Genomic DNA, 7,728 nt, shown 5'->3' with positions numbered 1-7,728 from the left:
GACGGTGGTTCAATCAGGGCACAATGACGCGTAATTCCTCTTTCACCTCCGTTGCGACCGAGATGATCCGACGCAGGGACAACAATCGCGTCCTTGATGCAACCACTCCGAAACTAGAGACAAGGTTGGCAACCACCGGCCCAACCGCAGCGTATCCCCCTTCGTGAACCACAGCCTGCAAGGTGAACCGGCAGCCAATTAATTAACATGATTATAGCCGAGGTGAGAAGGCTCGATCGGATGGACCAAAGCGTTTGCGTGCCTGGGAACCAGGAACCGAGGCTCCTGGACCACCGATACCCTAACCATCCTGGATATTTTGCTCGAGTGGCTACGATTCGTGGTCAACGTCTTCCAGAATCTGTAACTAGGTCTCGATTCCATCTTGGCACGGAATAATCTTCGAATACTACGAGAAGTAATTTATGAGATGTTTTGGATTCTTAGGAATAGGTCCTTTGGAGACTCCTAAAGAGTGGGTGGTGTTTGACAGTTTTCTTTGAGAAGACTGTTAGACGTAGGGGTTTTTAAGTTTGCAAGTATGTTTGCACAGACTTTGAAAAATCGATGATGTTTTCTATTCTTACAAGTGGGTGATATTTGACAGTATATTTTCAGAAGACTATGCAACGTATGGATTTTAAAGTTTGCAAGTATGTTTGCACAAACTTTGAAACAATGTAGATGTTTTTTATTCTTACAAGTGGGTGATATTTGACAGTATATTTTCAGAAGACTATGCAACGTATGGATTTTAAAGTTTGCAAGTATGTTTGCACAAACTTTGAAACAATGTAGATGTTTTTTATTCTTACAAGTGGGTGATATTTGACAGTATTTTTTCAGAAGGCTATGCAACGTATGGATTTTAAACTTTGCAAGTACATTACACTTGCACAGATTTTGAAACATTCTAGATGTTTCTTATTCTTACAGGTGGATGATATTTGACTTTTTTTCAGAAGACTATGCAACGTAGGTACTTTAAACTTTGCAAGTATATTTGCACAAATTTTGAAACAACATAGATACTTTCAATTCTTAGAAATGGCTCCATTGGAGTCTCCATAAACTAGGTAATATTCGACATTTTTCTTTTTAGAAAACTATAAAACCTATCGACTTCAAACTTCCCAAGTGTATTTGCCCAGGTATCGCCAAGCTATGAAAATTTTCCCGAGTTGAAATAATTGATTCTGTCGAATCGATTCAACGAAAGAGAATATCGCGGTATCGAGGAATTTAACCGATAGCTTCGAGACGAAACCGAAGCATTGTTGTTTCGTAAAATTACCTCGAAGGAATTCTGTATCTCGTAGATCCGTATATAAGAAACGATATTCCATGCTCGGTTTCGGTGTACGTATCGCGAGCTATTTATGCGCACAATGGTAACAATGGACGAGCCATTTTCCTTCTCGTGCAGCTTTTTATTCGCGTTCTCATTTAGCTTGGAGAAAGACGTACACAGTGAATGGCCTCGACACGCAATTACCCTTGAACGGGGAACTAGTTTACCGGGAGTTCACTGTTTTGCTCCAATCTCGGTAACTCTGTTATTACTCGCACGATTTATCGTCGAGACGTCGAACGTTCGTCTCCGAGGACTCGCTGTATCGGTACAGAGCCCGGAACGGACGATCGAGCGATAACAGCGAAATTAGGAATCCTGATTACCTGTTTCGGTTGCGGAGACCAGCTGCACCGAGTAAATTAAACGGCTTGGTTTTAATGAAACGCGTCCAAGGACGGGTAATTAACCCGCTTAAAGACTTTGTCTTTCCACCGCGGCCCTCCCTTTTCTCGAGTCTTCATATTTTCCGCTTTACTTTTATTTCCCGGGTAAAATAGTGTCCGACTCGCTTCCTTCCGCGCGGTGTACCGCTTTAATCGTCCAACGACGACCAGAAATAATAAAAATTTTATTTATCCCGCGAATCCACCCGCTCCGATCCATCCACTATTTTTATCGCGCCCTTCTCGTTCGCTCTTTTTCGATTCGCGATAGTTTCGCTTCACCCTTCGATTCCATCGTAGTAAAATAACTTCGCAAAGTCACTTCGTCCCTTGTAATTTTCCATTACAAGACTCGCGCAAGGTTCACTAGAAATTAAATTTTATTTCTCCCGATTCTTTCGTAATATAATCCGGCGTATATCTCGAAAACATACCCGTTGTTTTATTTAATTTTTGTTTCGATCACCGGTTCCATCGTTCGTCTCGTTCCTTCTCCCCGGTTGGACAGGTGTGTTGTAGCTTCTTTCTCTGCAATTATTCACCTCGATCACCGAAAACAACTGAAATTCACTGCGTTATCAGTAGTCGCTCTACGACCCCGTTGGATTGTAATACCACTCGACTCGAAATGAAAATCTCATTACCCGATCCGTCTATTCTTTTTATCGCGCACTTTTCGTTTACTCTTCTTCGATGGAATCGCAAATCCTATCGAAAAATTCCCTGGTATAATCGAACCCTTCTACCTACGTCCGAGGTAATATAATAGGACGTCTACGTAGGTATAATAGGTTGTTGAATAATTTTTGTCGTTCGATGAAACTTATCGAACAGCACCGTTCGATAAATTTGATTCGAACGACAAAACTTATCGAGCAACCGGGAACTATGCTTTACGCTACTATGTTTCATCGAACGACAAAACTAATCGAGCAACCCGGTACTATGTTTTACGCTACTATGTTTCATCGAACGACAAAACTAATCGAGCAACCCGGTACTAGTGCTTTACACTGCTATGTTTTATCGTTCGGTAAAACATATCGAACGAGCCGGTTATATATATCGAGCTGGTGTCGTCGATTCACGGTACTTTCGTGGTCATTGTTCGACCATGATCGCGGGTTTTCGAGCGTGGTCTCGTCAGTGTGAACAGAGGAGCCAGCATACAGCGGTGGCAACGACCGAGCCGGGCAATTAACGCAAATATGCGTAAGGCGTGAAGACGAGTCGGACGTTCTCGAGCGATAGCGAACGGTGGCCAAACGACCATAGATTTCGGTCCAGTCGTCCGTGCTAATGACCACATGCCGGCGGTCGCTGCATTTCATCGACCAATGAACAGCCTCAGAGGGCCAACCACCTCCCTCGCGTGCCCCCATTAGCACCCTCTTTCCGCTTCGAATCGCTGCTCGTGGTACTCCCTTTCGTTCCTCCTATGGTAGACGGTAGCTAGCTAGCTCCTCTTGAACCGTGAACTGGGTGAGTACTCACCCTGGGAACAGATTTTCGGGGGAAAAATACCAGGGGACTGGATTTTCTGGAATTTATCGGCTGTTTTCCAACCGAGGACCACCCTCCAGTCGATCGGGTGATCTTCTTCCTCGGGCTTCGAGGAAAATGGCCGTTGAATCGAGAACGTTGGCGCGAGTTTAGGGCAATAGTGACCGGGTGACTGTTCGTAGATCGTAAAACGTCCAGGGAGTCGGGAATTTTGTCTTGTCGCCATTTTGTAAGCTCTTCGAGGCCGAAACGAGCCAAACGATCTCGAAACTCTCGAACAGTTCCCAAGCAACGAACATCTTGAAAGTCTTAAATACTTTCCTGTTTCGATGGTCGAGGAGTACCGGGGGACGAGGTGGACTCTCGACACACTTCCGGTACTCTTGGCACTCTTGAAATTCTTGACGCACTGGGAAGAATCGGTTTGGAAAGCCAAGAATGTCTCGAGACTGCCGCCGTTTGGTACAATTGGACACTCGAAAGCCTCGAACGTCTTTAATGTTACAAGAGTGTGGAAATTCCGGAGACTCTCGAAACTCGCGAAAGTCTTGAATATTTTTCGCGTGGAAAGTCTTCGTACTCTTGACACGCTCGGAACGAGTGGACTCTTGAATGCCTTGAATACGTTGAAAGTCTCGAAAGCTTTGAATACCCTGAAAGTCTTGAATACCTTGAGTATCTTGAAAGATTTGAATACCTTGAAAACCTTAAAAGTTTTGGAAGCCTTGAATACCTTGAAAGTCGTGAAAGGCTTGAGTACTTTGAAAGTCTTGAAAACTTTGAATACCTTCAAGTCTTGAAAACTTTAAATACCTTCAAAGTCTTGAATATCTTGAAAGGCTTGAATACCTTCAAAGTCGTGAAATCCTGGAGTACCTTGAAAGTCTTGAAAGCCTTGAGTACCTTGAAAGTCTCGAAAGCTTTGAATACCTTGAAAGTCTTGAATACCTTAAATATCTTGAAAATCGTGAAAGCCTTGAATACCTTCAAAGCCTTGAAAGCCTCGAATACCTTGAAAGTCGTGAAATCCTCGAGTACCTTGAAAGTCTCGAAAGCTTTGAATACCTTGAAAGTTTTGAATACCTTGAATATCTTGAAAGGTTGAATATCTTGAAAATCGTGAAAGCCTTGAATACCTTCAAAGCCTTGAAAGTCTTGAAAGCCTTGAGTACCTTAAAAGTCTTGAAAGCCTAGAGTACCTTGAAAGTCTTAAAAGCCTTGAATTCTTTGATAATCTTAAATACCTCGAATATTGCGTATACCTTCTAGGTCTAAAATGTTCAAACTCTTCAGACTCTTCTGACTCTCGAAAGTCATAAAACTTGCGAAAGTCGTGAAAGTAATAAAAGTCTCGATACCTGAAAATCTCTGAAATCCTCGAAGTACCTGAAAGTCACGAAAGTTTCCGAGTCTCGAATGCTCGTATTTCGAACGTCTCGAAAACCTAACTCTCCCAAACTCTTCGAATACCTCCGCTACGTTTTTTCTGTCTCAGCCACCCTTCGCTCTATCCGTCTAATACCCAGCTATTTTCATCTCCTCGGTATGCAAATACTCTCAGTCGATCCGCGATCGACTCACCCTCGATCCCCCTCACCTATATCCTCTCACGTCTCCTGGTGAACGGTTGCCTCGATTCACGTAGACACGCGCGAGTACTCCGAGCGTCGTAGGTCACGAGGCTGTGGAAAAACCGATCGCGAGTACTTTGCTGGGAATTGGAGTCAAGGGGCCGTGAATCGATATCTCTGAAAGGGAATCGATACGGCGTATTTACGTCTACTTTAACGTTTCAATCCGTCGAGTACGGTCGAACAAACCGTATCCAGCAGTGTACGGGGCCGCGAAACGCCTTCCGGGGGCACCATAAACAAATAAATAGCGGCTTAATGCGGGGTCGTAAATCGGGGGAATCGACGCGTCGTCTCGCGGCGCCTCTCGTTGAATTTACGACGCCTGACAAATTCGCTCGGGAAGAAAGAGACTCGACGACCGAAGGGAGAAACGAAACGGAGGGGGTTCGAGTTGTTGGCGGTATGCGAGCAATGTGCTCGATCCAGTTTCTCCGCGTCTGCTCGCAACTTCGAGAGGAAAGAGAGAACCGGACCGCGCCGGTTGTCGCACTTTGTCACGAATTCTGCTCTCTGGGTGCTTTCAACGTCGTGGATTTTTATCGTCCAGCCCCCACACCTCCACCCCTCTTGATAAAAACCCTGTCCGCGTTACGATAAACAATTTTCGCGCGGTTCTTATCCGTCCTCTCGTTCGTTGGTCCGTTGGACCTTCGACGACCCGACAGCCCGGGTATAATCGAGTTAAGAGATAATTGAATTAGCGAGCGTTCTACTTTGTTTTTGTTTCGTACGGTCGAGATCGGAGGCAGAAGAACGGGACACGGGAGGAATTCGCCAATGTGTGGGTAGTCGGAGCGTTTCGATGCTTTTTGCGTACGTTGGTGTTGGATTCTGCCGTGAGGGTGCACTGTCGGCCGAGATGTACGAGCTCGAGTAGCCTCAGAGTGCGCGGTATCATCGGTGTCTTCCGTCTGGGATATTAGCAACTCCACTTGGGTACTTCGATGTCGTACGGAGTAAGTTACGCGCTCTTTGTTCTCGGTCGGTGGTACTTTTATCTCGGCTGAAATAGTTCGAGTACTCTCAGCTCGAGGATGCTCAAGTTTTTTTTTTTATGTCTTCGGAGAGTCCGGAGTCACCGAAACCTTGTTAAGTACTCTCAGCTCGCTCGCGGCGACTCAAGTATTCTCGGATCGGTCGTGTCGGCTCGAACTTATTCAAATTTTCGGTGCTCGTACAAGCGTCGGTGTATTCCGAAGTTACCGATACCGCATTGAGTACTCTCAGTCGACAACGACTTGGATACTCTCAGAACGCGCATTTCGTTCGGACGTTCCCAGCTGAGCTCGTGTTGCCTTGGATATTCTTAAATCGCGTAGAGTACACTGCGGATTCGAGTACTCCGGGTCTACTCGCATTTCTCTCAGGCATTCTCAGATTCTCGATACTAATCTGGGATCTTATGTGTCGTACGAAGCAAGTTAATCCGACTCCCGATGTCAGGAGGAGGTTTTTACTGTATTAATTTAAGTAGTCTCAGCTCGATCGTATCGATTCAGGCATTCTCGGTGCATTCTACAAGTCGATAACTCACAGTACTTACGAGATTCTCAGATAATTTACGGTACTTGCAAGATTCTCAGATGACTCATTGTACTCGTGAGATGCTCAGATAACTTACCATACTTGCAAGATTCTCAGATGACTCATTGTACTCGTAAGATTCTCAGATAACCCATTGTACTTGAGAAATTCTCAGTCAACTCACGGTACTCGCAAGATTCTTAGTTGACTCATTGTACTCGTGAAATTCTCAGACAGCTCAGGATACTTGCCAGATTCCCAGACAACTTACGATACTTGCAAGATTTTCAGATGACTCATTGCACTCGTGAGATTCTCAGGTAACCCATTGTACTTGAGAAATTCTCAGACAACTCACGGTACTCGCAAGATTCTTAGATGACTCATTGTACTCGTCAAATTCTCAGACAACTTACGATACTTGCAAGATTCTCAGATGACTCATTGTACTCGTAAGGTTCTCAGGTAACCCATTGTACTTGAGAAATTCTCAGTCAACTCACGGTACTCGCAAGATTCTTAGTTGACTCATTGTACTCGTGAAATTCTCAGACAGCTCACGATACTTGCCAGATTCCCAGACAACTTACGATACTTGCAAGATTCCCAGACAACTTACGATACTTGCAAGATTCCCAGACAACTCATTGTACTCGTAAGATTCTCAGATAACTCACGGTACTCGCAAGATTCTTAGATGACTCATTGTACTCGTGGAATTCTCAGACAGCTCACGATACTTGCCAGATTCCCAGACAACTTACAACACTCGCAAGATTCCCAGGCAACTTACGACACTCGCAAGATTCTCCTACAACGCGAAGGGTTGCAAAACATTGAAGAACTCGCGAATAAAGTTCTCCAAAGTTCTCCGAACGTTCGTAACCACCGCGGAAACGGAAACGAAGCATCCGCTGTAACGATCATCGTGAAACGAAAACGGGGGCAACGGTGACGTTTCTCGGTGTAGCTGGGACAAAACTGAGAGCGCGCGGGAATCTTCGCGAAAATGAACAGCAGGAGCCGCGAACGACGTCGAACCGAAAGTAGAGTAAATTAATAAGTTTGGGTTGTTGCCAGATCGTGGTGGCCGGGAAGTCACGTGTCGCCAGATGGAAAAGCTTTTCTTGCGGAGGTGGGTTAGAACTTGAGCGACGATCCGCTTTGTCGTGCTGCTAGGAACGACTGGCAATTTGGAGCATCCTGGCCCGCGTGGCGATAAGGGTTTCGGAGCGAAATTTCGCGAAAAACGCCGCCAAGGAGCTGCGATACGACACGTACCGAGGTACATTTATTTCCTATATCTGTCAGCGCAAAACGCTTCCAAATA

The sequence above is a fragment of the Ptiloglossa arizonensis genome, chromosome 2, assembly GCF_051014685.1.
Source record: "Ptiloglossa arizonensis isolate GNS036 chromosome 2, iyPtiAriz1_principal, whole genome shotgun sequence".
Lineage (NCBI taxonomy): Eukaryota > Metazoa > Arthropoda > Insecta > Hymenoptera > Colletidae > Ptiloglossa > Ptiloglossa arizonensis.
This window is presented reverse-complemented; position numbering follows the sequence as displayed.